The sequence below is a fragment of the Danio rerio genome, chromosome 13, assembly GCF_052040795.2.
Source record: "Danio rerio strain M-AB ecotype USA chromosome 13, GRCz13ab, whole genome shotgun sequence".
Classification (NCBI taxonomy): domain Eukaryota; kingdom Metazoa; phylum Chordata; class Actinopteri; order Cypriniformes; family Danionidae; genus Danio; species Danio rerio.
The window spans coordinates 34,705,395-34,720,416 of NC_141033.1; the positions used below are offsets into that span (position 1 = coordinate 34,705,395).

At 36.7% G+C, this 15,022-nt stretch overlaps 1 long non-coding RNA gene across 14 annotated transcripts in view; it reads right to left on the bottom strand.

The window, feature by feature from the left end:
* Positions 1-15,022, bottom strand: part of LOC147834235 (uncharacterized) — a 385,840-nt gene that overhangs the window by 57,363 nt on the left and 313,455 nt on the right. The window contains exon 6 of one of the 14 annotated variants that reach the window (XR_015506140.1): positions 11,284-13,162. The exons of the other annotated variants lie outside the window; for them this stretch is intronic. This is a non-coding gene — a long non-coding RNA (uncharacterized LOC147834235). Of the gene's footprint in view, positions 1-11,283; positions 13,163-15,022 lie in introns of those variants that run through there. 14 annotated transcript variants of the gene reach the window in all.

The following is a 15,022-nucleotide window of genomic DNA, read 5'->3' on the forward strand; positions in this document are numbered from 1 at the left end:
GACCAATGCAACTGACCAGATTTTTCTTTTCATAACAAAACTATTCTGACATGGTGCTACTTCACAATGCACTTAACTTCGGGTTATTGCCATCATACACAATGCTTCTAACCCCAGGTGTATATTGAAAGGAGTGTTTCCACCACATTTTAGACCAAATTGAATTTAAAGAATTGGTAAATTCAATTAGTAATGCTAAGGAAAACTTCAAAAGTAAGAAATGTCAAAAGATGATTAGCTGTTTGTCAAATGAGCAAAAGTGACACAGCCAAAATGTGAATAAGGACACTAAACTGGGCTTAAAAATGTAGTGTGAAAAGTCTGTCAATAGATAGTAGTTAGTATAATTAGTCGCTGTTTATTTTTTTCCCCAATTTCTGTTTAATGAAGAGATCTTCTCAACACAATTTCTAAACATAACAGTTTTAATAACTCATTTCTAATAACTGATTTATTTTATCTTTGCCATAATGACAGTAAATAATATTTGACTAGATATTTTTCAAGACACTTCTAAACAGCTTAAAGTGACATTTAAATGCTTAACTAGGTTTATTAGGTTAACTAGGCAGGTTAGGGTAATTAGGCAAGTTATTCTATAATCATAGTTTGTTCTGACTATTGGAATAAAGTATAGCTTAAAGGGGCTAATGATTTTCTCCCTAAAATTGTGTTTAAAAAAAATTTAAAACTGCTTTTATTCTAGCCGAAATAAAACAAATAAGACTTTCTCCAGAAGAAAAAACATTATCAGACATACAGTGAAAATTTTCTTGCGCTGTTAAACATTATATGAGAAATATTCAGTCATTTCACTCCAATTTATGTCCACACATGTAGTGAAATGACAATAAAGCTCAACTTGACTTGAGTTGATAATGAATACCCATACTATTCATCAATGTAATGTGATGTAATGTGTATTTATATAGTGCACTTATAATGTATGGTCATACACCCAAAGCGCTTCACAATCATGAGACAGGTGAGTCTCTCACAGCACCACCAGCGTGTAGCATCCACTTGGATGATGTGACGACAGCCACAAGACAACGATGCCAGTGCACTCACCACACTCTAGCTATTGGTGGAGTGGAGAGACAGATAGAGCCAATTCGGTGGATGGGGATGATTGGGATGCCATGATCGTAAGGGCCGATGGAGAGAATTTAGCCAGGACACAGAGGTTACACCACTACTCTTTTACAAAAAGTGCCAGGGGATTTTTAATGACCACAGATAGTCAGGACCTCGGATTGGTTTGTCTAATCCAAAAGACGGCGCTCACTGACAGTATAGTGTCCACTTCAATATACTGGGGCATTAGGACTCATACAGACCGCAGGTTAAGCGCCCCCCTGCTGGTCTTACTAAAACTACTTCCAACAGAAATCTAGATTTCCCATGAGGTCTCCTATGCAGGTACTCCCACCAGGCTCAGCCCTGCCTAGCTTCAGTGAGTAACTAGTCTTAGGCTGCAGGTTGTAGCACAGGTAAAAAATAAATAAATGGTATAACTAAGGCTGCATTTAGACAGCACATCCTAGTGGTCTTTTCCTATTTTGTGACTATATGCAGTTTTTTTACGATCCGCTTACACCTTCTTTTAAAAGTCTGCATTTACACTACACACGCCAAAGACCATAAAAAAGAGCATGCAATAACTGACAGCTATGAAACTAAAATAGCAACCTTTTCTTCATCTCAATTTTAATCTGATAAGCATTTAACTTTTTTTCATGTATATAATGCATCCTTAAGCACTGTGTTATTTTTCGACTTTGCTGGTGTCATTTGCTACCGGTTGTCAATGTGTTGATTCACATTGACAGGTGAATATAAAATGCAACCTCACGAAAGCACATATGTAATACATATCAAACACATTTCCACATATGAATAAGGCCAGTAACAGGTCTGAGTATAACCATGTGTTTTTTTCCTGCTCACATACTGAATGTACATATAGGCCACATCCGATTGGTGCCAATTAAGAGAGAAAAAAAATCTGTCCCATTTTTTTTCAAACCCTCAGATACCAGATTTTCAAATATCTGCCACCTTCATCTGCATCCCCTCCAACACACACACACACACACACACACACACACACACACACACACACACATCCCAAATCATTTACTGAGACTCAAAATATTTTCTAACATGTCCTACAAAAGAAAAAAAAAAAAAGGAATTTAAATGAATGCAGAGTAAATTTTATATCGCCACATGTTCTTTGAATTGTGAATAATCATGAATCGTGGTAAATTGATTATTCCCGGAATATCAAAATAAACTGTAGGTGGTAAATCTTTCTCATATCTGGCACCTATACTCTTGAACAGCCTTCCTAGCACAGTTTAGAAAGCAGACACACTCTGTGAGTTTAAAACTAGATTAAAGACACATCTCTGTGCATTAGCATACATATAAAACACAAATGCTGTTGAAATCCAAATTCTCTAAAGAATTGTTAGTCTGCATTTTTTAAGGCAACCGGAGCCAGGAACACTTCCAAAAACATATTATACTTTAAATGGCATCTGCACTTATGTTAGTCTGTTTTTATTATTCCCAAGGTCTCCATAATCCTGGACCAGGTCGTATCCCCAGCAGCTGTGGTGGTCATGGAGGAGTGGAGAGCAAGGGACTGGTTCCTGTACGACCACAGTGACAGACGAGTCTTCGCATTGATCCTGAAGGGCCAGCCTGTACACCAGCCAGTGACCTCTCTTCCTGCAGCTTCTCCACGATGGATGTCTAGCTTTCACCAGCCTCCGGTGCTTAGACTGCAGCTCTGCACAAGAAGTTTGGCCATAGGAGAAATGGTCGTGCCCAACTGAGCCTGATTTATTTTCCTTCACTTTCGTCAATTTTTTTCGTCAATTTTCGTCAAGTTTGTTCCCCGCTGCTGTCACCACTGGCTTGCATGATTCCAGGCTTGTGGAGTCCTCAATGGATTTGCTCTTCAGTGTTTGGATTTTAAGCAGTGAAAATTAAACCACACTGAACTGAGCTAAACTGAACTTTACCACTGAAAACTGGACTGACACTGTTTTAATTTACTATAATCTTCTATGTGAAGCTGCTTTGACACAATCAAGCACTATAGAAATAAAGATGAATTGAATTGAATAACAGGCAATGTAATAATAACCAACCTGCTAACAGTTTTCTGTGTGCCATGGAGATGTTGAAACCATTACGTTTGTTATAAAAAGACATAGGACGGCTATTCCTGGTCTCACCCACAGCAGGGAATTTTAGAGGCAATTACACTGTCATAATATCAGACCCGAAAATAATATCAAGTGCAGAAACAAATCTGCTGAAACGCAGCAGCCAAACCTCATAGCTAAATCAAATGTGCTGAGAGAGTACTGGGTCTCATCAGATCTCGCTCCGTGTTTACAGTGCTACGAAGCACCAAACACCAAAATCCTGCTGTTACCAAAATGAACCTGACAGCTTTAAACCAGACCTCACATCTTTAGAAGGTCAAAGGCCGAATACTGTAAAAATCATTTTTTACACAACTTAAAACATGTCTCAGTCAAGCAGGTCAAGTTTGAAGTGTTTCGCTCCTGGCTAAAGATGCAAATGCTAGCGTTTTGAAGTCTTGACATCTGGAAAACATCAAGTCCTCAAGCTGCTCCTAAAAGGTAGGACTAATTTTAATTATACAAATTTGTGAACCTTTGCTCTAATGTTCGTGTTATTGTTGCCCGCTTTGTTTAACTTTCGCAGCCGCTTTTATCGCCCTGCCATCGGAGGCTTGATCCCACAGAGTGGCGAAGCGTCCATCGGCAGATCTTAAATCATGAGCAGATTAAAGAGCGAGCCGATCGGTACCTATAAACCCTTAGTCTGGCAAAACATTCTGGATTGTGGGACTCTGGGGTGAGAGCAGTGGATTTGCTATGTTTTCCCAAGCACAGCTGAAAGGCTCATCAACAGCTCCCCGACGATCTAAAGTAAAGCATGTATGCACACAAACACACACATATACACATATTCTTGGCGCTCTGAAGTGGACAGTCCCACCAGATCTACCAACCTATTTTGAGATTCAGAGTAGAGGCGCACTTTCTTTCAGTGTGGAAATAGAAACCAGAAATCTCTTGAGGCTCTGTGGGTGGCCAGAACAGAAGTTGTTAAATGTTTTTAACCTTTACATACACTGATACACAGATATGTGTTAATTTCTCACTGCCCTCTGACACAATGCCCTGGATTAAAGCCCATTTGTTGTAATAACGATAACTGTAGCATCTAGGTTTGTCTGTCTACTTTTCATTCATTTGCCTTCGGCTTAGTCCCTTTATTCATCAGGGATCACCACAGCAAAATGAATCAGCATGTGTTTTACACAGCAACCCAGTACTGGGAAACACCCATAAGCACTCATTTACACACATTCACTACGGCCAATTTAGTTTATTCAATTCACCAATGTGTATGTCTTTGGAGTGTGGGGGAAAACAAAGCACCTGGAGAAAACCCACATGAACACGGGCAGAACAAGCAAACTCCACACAGAAATGCCAACTGACCCAGCAGAGGGTTGAACCAGCAACCTTCTTGCTGTGAGGCGACAGTGCTAACTACTGCGCCAACTATATTATTGTCATTTAAAGGTCAATTTATGTCACTGATAATATAATAATACTGCCAAAGTGTCAACACAGGCCTTGTCCATACATGTCAACAACTCTAGTTTTTTTTTTCCTGGGATTTGATCAGAAACTGAGCAGTGAGGTCATGTCATGTTATGTCATGTCAAATACACATGCAATGACATTTTGCATAACTGGCAAGGTGTGTGCTTTACTTATGTGCATGCTTGCATCTTTTGAAACACCTTGCAAATGAGACTAGAGCAGGGGTCTCAAACTCAAATTGTGTGTGTGTGTGTGTGGTGAGTGGGAGGGGGGGCATATTAGTGACTGACAATTTATATTAGTGGTTGAGCTTTAACATAAAAAAAAAATGGAAACCTGATGTAACTGATGCAATTGATTAGTATACGCAGTCAAAGCTCCTTCTTTCTGTTTATTGCCGTACATATTGAAGGGGTAGTTTAAATTGCAATGAAAATACTATAATTTAATAATAAACATAATAATTATTATTATTATCCTGTCCCAATCGTTGCTTTACTAAAATAACAGATAACACAATAACTGCAGAAAGTAAATTGGGTACTTTTACCAGCCAGTAGTCAGATTTTACAAATGGACATTTTTTAATAGAAATCTTATTATGCATAAGAGGAAAATCTATAAAATGAGACCATTTGAATTAAATATTAGCAAAATGGCCATATTTTCAACTCCATCATAATGTGCAAGACATGGAGATGTGTTTGTACAACACAATAACGGGAGCATAAAACTAATTATAATCAAATGACCCTTGAATATTTTCTTTAGTAAAATTAGAGCTCTTACAGACATTTTTTCAATGTCTAAGTCAGCCCCAGAAATAAAAAGGAATCCTGAGGGCTGTCTCACCTTTTTAGATGTAAAGATCAGCTACAGCGTTACTGCAAAAATAAGAATGTTAACTGGGAGTTTAGGAATGTACTGTGTAAAATGTCTGTTAATGAATTATTCATTAACCCCAGGTATGAGCAGTGTGAAATGCAACTACAGATAGCCAAGGACTCCATTTATCCAAGGTTAAGGATGAACCTGGGTTAACATTTTTAAGTGTGAAAAAACCCGTAAATACACATTTGTGATTTAATACATATGCACACATTATTCTCCTGTCATCACGCATATTCTTTGTTTTAAAGAGCACATCTAATATGTATCTCTTTCAGGTACTAATTGGGAGAAGATTAGCACATGTAGCTTTTTGCAACGTTGCTTACATTTATCAAACTGTAAAATCACCCATTACTCTGGCCAAAACAAGCTGTCTGTGACTGAGGGGATTGATGGGAGTTTCTGGTGCTCAACTTTACAAGCAAAAGGAGAAATTTAGAACAACATGAAAGTCATGAGTGACACTTCATTCTACAAAAACAACAGATCATTACATGCATTTTTGCACAAGCACATTACTTTGCAGTTTCGGCTTTCAGTCTAATAAAGTGTTTACAAGTAATAATAATAATAATAATTCCTTGCATTTATATAGCGCTTTTCTGGACACTCAAACACTGTGAACATCTGGGGGAATTTCCTCATCCACCATTAATTTGCAACATCCACCTGGATGACACGATGGCAGCCATATTGCACCAGATTGCATACACCACACATCAGCTGACTGGTGGAGAGGAGACAGAGTGATTATCATATGGGGATGGTGGGCAAATTTTGGCCAGGATGCCAGGGTTATCCCCTACTCTTTTGCTGGGATTTTTCATGACCTCGGTTTAACGTCTTATCATGTGAAGTATAGAGTCACCTTCCACAATACCCCTTTCAAACTTACTGAAATCTAAGCTCTATTAGGTGTTTACATGAAGGCTTTCGGTGCAATTAAACAATGAATCCAACTTTGCATAGTATTTATCCCCTTTAAATGTTCATCCTCTTTAAAATCAAAAGGTACAAATTTGTATCTAAAAGTTCCATATTTATACCTCAAGGGTACATATCAGTACCTAAAAAGTACAAACGTTAAATTTTTTAGGTACTAATATATACTTTTGAGGCACCAATATGGACCCTTTAAGTATAAATGCATACCTTTTGAAAAGGTAGCACCCCAGTGACAGCTCATGTATCTTTATTTCTGTACATTCTTATTGTGTTTCAATATTTTATTGTTCATCAGCTGGGATTATTTTCTTTTCAAAAAGCAATTCCACAATATTTTCCCCCTGAATTGCTAGTTGTGCAGTTGAAAAAAATTGTATGATTTTTTGCCATAATCATTATACTCAGCTCAACTCAACTCACTTTATTTCTATAGCACTTTCAACAAACCACAATGAGTAGTTATTGTCTTCTGTGTCAACAGAGATTTAGAAGCTGTACAGATGACAGTGAATGAAGTCTAGTTCACATACTGTAAAAAAAAAAAAAGAAGAAGAAAAGATGACTTAACTCAAAATTGTAAGGCAACTTTTTTTTGCCTTTTTTTAAATGAGTTGACTCAACTTTTAACCCAATTACTTCACTTGTAAACTAAACTAAAAAATGTCCTGAAGTTCGTTGCCTTAAAATTTCAAGTTGAGTCAACTTTTCTACACACTGTTAACCCCAAAAAGTTAAGGTAACAAACTATTTGAGGAAACCGATTGCAACAAACCATTTACTGTAAGTTCAAAAACTAATCTTAATGAGTATTGTGAACCTAATCCATTTGGGTTGAAGAATAGAGGTATTTACTAAATCATGACCTTCAAACTCTTTTCAAATGAGTAGTTTTGAATTTTGAGTTAACTACACTTGATAAAGTTGACTGTTGGGCTTTACAGTGCAGTGAACCTCTAAAGTCAATCAAAAAATGCATATATGTAACGTTTTAAGATACAACATGCTTTCTGCCTCAAATCAAAGCTGCACACATTTGGATCATTATGATTAAACCTGATTTGTGTGCCTGAATGTGGGCCAAAAGTATGCGCCTCTGAAATGTGACGTTTTACGAAACATTTATGAAGATCATTTGCATAAATCTGAGACTGGAAGTGTTTCGTTGAAAGCATCAGCTGTTTAATTTATCAAAGCGCTGCTTCGTTCCTCCCCTCTGGTTTGCCTAAGATCTGATAACACTGTTATTTTATGGCTTTATTGAAATGTTTTGCATTCAGCCATACTCGTTCTCTGGCGCAGAACATTCCCTCAGCTCACACAGAGCTTGACCCGTGCTGACACTTCTGCTCAGCCGTGATAAAAACATTTATCACTGGCCATACAGGGGTCAGAAGAGCGACTGAGGGGTGTTACACATCTATCCTTCGAGTTCCCTCTCTCACTCGCTCTCGTTATCCCTCCCTCTCTCACACTCTTTCAGGCTGGACATAAGGGAAGGAGACCTCAGTCGAAGAGAATTTGTTTTCATGAAGTCCTGCGGATATTTTTTGAAAAGGTCAAATGATCCAACCAATGTTTTTCCTGTTCTTTACATGGTCAGTACAGATAGAGGGTGAAATAGAAAGCAAGTGAGACAGGGATGTTGACATACTACAGCAGAAATGAAGAACAGACTTGTTGAGTATAGGGGAATAATTCAACCGGCTTGGAGAAAAACCCAAATAGGTTCTTTGCTTTGGTCACCATGACAAATACCCTCATGTAGAAATTACACAGCACCATTACATTCATCCATTAGTTTTAAACTTACTGTAAAGCATGAAAAACTAAAAGGATAGCGTTTACTGACCCTCAAGTGATTTTAAACATTTGCGAGTTTCTTTTTTCAGTTGATAACAAATGAAAATGTTTACAAGAATGTTAGCGGTAGCCATTTTGACATCCATAGCAGGAGAAAAAGAAGAAAAAAAAACACAATGTAAGCCAATTTTGAGGAAAGCACTCTAACATTTCCACTTTTTGGTTTCTTACATAAATCTGGAACATTCAATAATGTCAATAAAACCAATTTCTGTAAAGCAATACTCAAAAACAAAACTAGTCATACATGAGCAGCGTTGGGGAAAATTACTTTTGAAAGTAGTGCATTACAATATTCAGTTACTCCCCCCAAAAAAGTAACTATCTGCCTTACTTAGTTCCATTTTATAGAAAGTAATGTGTTATATTACTTTTGAGTTACTTTTGCTTACCTGGTGGAGGTTTGATCTCTTTCAGAACTTGCAGGTGTTTTTTCACCTTTTTTTTATAGAGAAACTCTGCATTTAACAACCACCTATATAACCAATACTTTCATTTTCGTTTTAAAAAATGTAGGATAAAATAAAATTTTAAGAACTTTCTAAAGCCCAGAACGGTACTATGCATGCTGTATATATACAGATTAATGAAAGCATGTAAAGTAATGTGTTTGCTACTTTCGAATGTTTTGTGTTATTAGTGAAGTAAATTTACTGTCCACTGAGATGAAGATTGCAATAAATCCTAAGAGTACTAACATGAAATAATTTATAAAGGCAAAAACAGATTTTAAACCTTAAAATGTTTAAACAAAATAAACAGTAAGATGATAAAAAAATCTCCAAATTAAAATAAATCTTTAAGCTTTATACATTGAATAGATTGCTGTAAATTGCAACAAATGTGTAAATCGCTTCTAAAAAAAGAAAAAATCTTACTTTATTACAAATTGTAGTCGCTTCTACAGTAACATTAGAGAGTGGCTGCATCTTCTCACCAATAAAAGCAAGAACCTTTATTTAAGTTTAGTCAAATTAATTGTTTTACCTGGAGAATGTGAACTGATGTTAACCATAGTTGAATGTGGGGTTCAGGTCTAGTGCTTAGCCTGCATTTTTTCGATGTCGTGTTTCTTGCTGTTGTCAAGAGTTTTACTTACACATAATCTACACTTAACAACAATCTACTTCTTTTCTTCAATGAGTTTAAAATAACAAGAATCCATTGCAAAAATATAAGTCTCCGGCCTGCCATTGTTTCTGTTTCTGACTGTCTGTAGTGATGACTGGCTATTCACGAATGAATCGTTGGTCACACTTTATTCTGATGAAGTTACATTGTATCAATGTGCAAATTAATTCTCAATAGATAATAAGTAGACTGTTAGGTTGGGGTTAGGGTTGGGGCTAGGGTTAGTGTAAGTTGAAATACTTGCTAAGTTTCTTATAGTCAGTTAAATGTCTGTTTAGCAGCAGCAACAGATATTAAGCAGACAATTTACTAATACCCAAATGTACTATCAAAATAAAGTGTTACCGAATCATTTGTTTTAACCAGAAATCATTTAAGTGAACTGGTTGAACCATTTGATTAAATTAAACTTAAATTGAGTTGTCGTGAAACGGTTTGCACCTTCAGTAAGTACTAAAATACCGAATACCCATTCTGACTCAAAATAAGACAATATCCTGAATTATTTAGTTACTAGAACAATACACTGACTCATCTGCTGTGAAAAAAAGAAACTTAATAATGATGAGTACAAGTTGACTGTCTATTTCCTCACAGCACACTCTCTCGTTTAGTAAGTAAATCAACGTAAGGTAATTTTCAGGGGTGTCAAAATTAATTGATCGCAGCCCTTTTTGTTGAGCGCATGACCAATAGGGGTGTAAGATCTCACTCGAAAACACCCAGAAAGCGAGCGGAATATTTACATTTGTTTATTTGCTGTAAATGCTCATGCTGTTCTGTGCATGTACTTGAGTTTTAAAAGGCACAGTTCATATATCTGACTGTATTAAAGGACAAAATGGTATTACAAATAATATATAGAAATAAATATATTTATACATTTTAATGCAAGAATTGTTGTGCTGTGAAGTAAAATCTAATTGTGTATGGAAAGCATTGTCAATGCACCGTGATCCACCGAGATATCAAATTGAACCAAATCGATGGCATGATAATTGTAACCAAACCAAACCAGTGTAGGTTCACATCTCTATTCATTTTTATTCTGCAATTTATTTAGTAAAAGCCAATTAAGCAAGGTAAAATAAAAACTAATAATGTGACATATTACTTGTTACTTTAAAAAATATTATTACATAATGCACCTTAATTATAGCATGTTACCCCCAACACTGCACATGAGTGCCTGCAGCTTTTGCAGAGTGAAATCTTCAAGTGCCTCTATATGTAACCAGATCCTTGTGGCTTCTTACTCTACCCTAAGTAGGGTGATGCTCGCTCCCGTAACACCCCTTGTTATTTGTCTACTCAGTCCAGCAACTATAGATTAACCCATGTGGCACAGTCCAGATAATCAGTCTCAGATACTTCAGACTGGGAATCAGAACTAAAAATTCCCTCATCTATCTCATCCGGCAGCACATCTACAGCCATGTATATACATAAAACCATTTTTTATACTTACAAGCATCAAATAGAAGAAATCAGCCATGTTGAGTTGTGAAACGTCCTTTTTTGCAACAAATATGAAACAGCAAAGGCTCCTACATGCATCATGTTTTAAATGTATGTATAAATACAAAAGCTGGAATAAACATACGTATTTGTGTGAGTTTAAAACAAGATATTTTATAAAAACCTGTAATTGCATACAACTAAAAGCATTAAATTTAAAGATTATGCAAAAAAAAGGGGGTCATTTTAGACCCATGTTGTGCATTAAAATGGTAAAGACAGAAAAATTATTTTTATTAAAAAACAGAAAAAAGAAAGAACAATACAAGATTTTGTGCTGATGAAAAACAAGTTTATCGAAGAGTTCCTGGAATACTAAGGGATGAAGTTTAAATCTTGCAAAGATACAGAAAAAATAAACTTTGTCGGGTCACTTTAGACCCATGTTATGCATGCAATTAGTGTCTCAAACTGAAAATTCTTGGTTAACATTCGTCAACATAAAAAGACTTGAAACACATTCTATTAAACCAGATTCCATAAAATGTGAGGTTGCAGGACCAAAATAACTGCATTTTCTTCTGGTATTTAAGTCCAGTCAAACAACTCCTTCTGTGGAAATGAGGCTAAAGACATTACGCAACATAATCACATTAAAACACTCCATGACTTTGTTCATGCTTAATCGATGTTCTAATGTTGGCTTTCACTCAGTGGTATGAAACTCAATAGGACGGGATTAGGATAAGAGCATAGGGCTCATAAATTCGACCACAGGGTGTATGTTTGTAATTATTTAGTGAAGACTTAGTAAACGCAGATACTGTCGAAACGGGTCAAACCAAGTGCCTTCTGTTCACACCCCCTTCAGGGAAGTGGTTGACGTGTTCTTAAAGAGCGCGTGGACTTTACACAGCGTAAGTCCATTAACAAACATCTGATCCGTATTCATCTAGGATTTGCGCACTAAACCTGTGCATATTCATTGCAAACATCATCATCAGCAGCAGCTGTAACGCTTCCTATAAACGCATAATCATTTCCTCCATAAATACCATCCGGCGTGTGTCACCGAGAGGTCTGTCAAAAGATGATCCTTCCTAAGTCTAAACACAGCCTTTTACCCATAAAGTATTAGAAGCACCTCTAAACTCTTTCAATTATCTCAATCACCTCCAAAGCCATCTGAGCTCAAAACACAGCAGTTTCACGTAACCACGAGAGGTTCAGAGAAGCTACACCTCTGTTCTTCATTAGCCATTAAAAGCCTGTTGTTTTTGTAGAGGGAATAAGTGACCTAAAGGGGCATCGTTATGGCTTTGCGGTTTCAGTTTGAATGTAAAGCCGTGCTGGATTACCTCCCTGAGAAGCACCAAGCCCCATTCCATCCAGCTGACTCACAACCCAGCCCTATACATCTCTCCGGCTCGCTTTTTCTAATATATGAACAGCTGTGATTGCTTTTATTATAAGCAAATGCAAAGGCTTCTTCCTAATTTTTTGCATTCTAGGGAGTCTGGTAAAAGCATTAATGAAAAAAAAACACACTGGAAACTATTATAAAGGACAAAATAGTCAGACTTGCAGCTAAATATATATAAAACATTTTAAAGTGGCACTAAGTTTCGTTACTGAGGTAGTATATTTACATAATTTGTGTTCAGATTCGTATCTTACTTTTGGCATGCAAGCACGCCTGGTAAAAATACTGAATTACTGAAAGACAATGACACTAGAAATTACTATAAAGACAAAGTAATCTGAGCACAGTTAACTGTAAATCCAAATGTTAAAGTGGCACCATAGAAATTTACAGAAGATTTGTGACTGGGGTAGAAGGAAAAGCATTACTGAAATGATTATATATTAAGGCAAGGCAATCTTAGCAGGTAGATGCAGTGGTGCAGTATGTAGTGCTGTCGCCTCATAGCAAGAAGGTCGCTGGTTCGAGCCTCGGCTGGGTCAGTTGGCGTTTCTGTGTGGAGTTTGCATGTTCTCCCTGCATTTGTGTGGGTTTTCTCCGTTTTGCTCTGGTTTCCCCCACAGTTTAAAGACATTCGGTACAGGTGAATTGGGTAGGCTAAATTGTCCTTAGTGTATGTGTGCGAATGGGTGTGTATGGATGTTTCCCAGAGATGGGTTGCAGCTGGAAGGGCATCTGCTGCGTAAAACATGTGCTGGATAAGTTGGCGGTTCATTCCGTTGTGGCGACCCTGGATTAATAAAGGGACTAAGCCGAAAAGGAAAATGAATGAATGAATGAATGAATGAATGAATAATCTTAGCACAGTTAAACAAATACAAATGTTATTATTTATTTAAGGTCTGTTACTTTATAAGTACATTTAGATCATTTATATTTGGGTTCATATTTATTTCTTTTTTTGCTTGCTATTGACAAAAAGCACGGAAAATAACTATAAAAGACAAAGCAATTGACTATTTACTATTTAAAAAAAACACATACTTTAAGTGGCACTGTCTAAGTTGACTGCAGATTGGTTACAGAGATAGTGCATTTAAATAAGTGTGTAGGCCTACAGATTCATACTTTGAACTGAACTGATTTAAAGTAAGCCTAATTACCTCTATGCTTATATTCTGAGCTGTCGGGTAAAATTTTGCAATAAAATACTATTAGTGCAACATCATGCACATAAATAGCAAATACAAGATATGCTACTATAATCCGTTGATTAAAAGTTAGTTGTTCCAGTTTTAAATTGTATACTTTAAATATGTACAACTGTGTGTCTCAGCTTGCATGTGCAGGTCTGCAGCCAGAAACTAGGCTACTGAAAAAATCATTTACTGAAAAAAAAATAAAGAAATACAGAAAACATCCAAATTTCAAAGTAAAAATGGTAGACCCCATGCCAAACAAAAGAACACACAGACCACATGAACACATAACCTTACTTAGTTAGACAATTTGTTGAAAAATCTTTGTATTGTCACGGGAGTAGATACATTGTGACAAACACCTGACACTGGATGTATTTTAAGAGAAGTTGAATCTGATACATTGCAATAAACACCTGCTATACATGCACTCTGATACATTGTAACAAACTTCTACAATGTGAAGTTCAAGCCAGTGTGCAAACATTAACCATCAGGAGTTCACATGTTTTGGTAGTGTTAGTTTGTGTAACACATCCTTCAGTCATTTATGTATACTGTATTTTAAAATACATCTAATTTATTAATAAAACATATTTATGCTTTCAGTGTTTTGAGGGATATTTAGTGCATTGTGACCTGCAGTATCCTCTGATATTTCAGTGGTTACTGTAGGTCAAACTATACAAACTATACAAATCTGCTGTTTCAAACTGTTGAATGAATTTTCTTTCTCGCATTCACATTGGTATGAACCATAATAGGGATGGACAAATGTATATTTATATTATCTATTGTTTTAATTATTAACATTACTATTTAAGATACAGTTCAAAGCGAACTATTTTTTCAGTATTAAAGAGCTGACCACCCATACATCTTGTTTTCATCTCTTTCAGGGGGGAACAAGTGTTAATTAAAGGGGGGCAATCCCCCCAAACCTCCTGGTAAATCATGGTTTAGGCAACCATAAAATTTGCAAACTACAGAATTCATCAGCAAAAGTGCCAAACCCGACTCACATATGACATAAAAGCAATATTCATTCATTCATTTTCTTTTTGGCTTAGTCGCTTTATTAATCTGGGTTTGCCACAGCGGAATGAACCACCAACTTATCCAACATATGTTTTACACAGCAGATGCCCTTCCAACTGCAACCCATCCCTGGAAAAACAACCACACACTCATACACTACGGACAATTTAGCCTTCCCAATCCACCTGTAGCACATGTCTTTGGACTTGTGGCAGAAACCGAAGCACCCAGAGGAGTGCTACATGACCGTGGGGAGAACATGCAAACTCTACACAGAAATGCCAAATTACCCAGACTCAAACCAGTGACCTTCTTGCTGTGAGGCAACAGCACTAACCACTGCGCTACAGCGTCGCCCATAAAATCGATATTACTCCGTAAATAAAATGCTATTTTTTATTCAACCACAGATG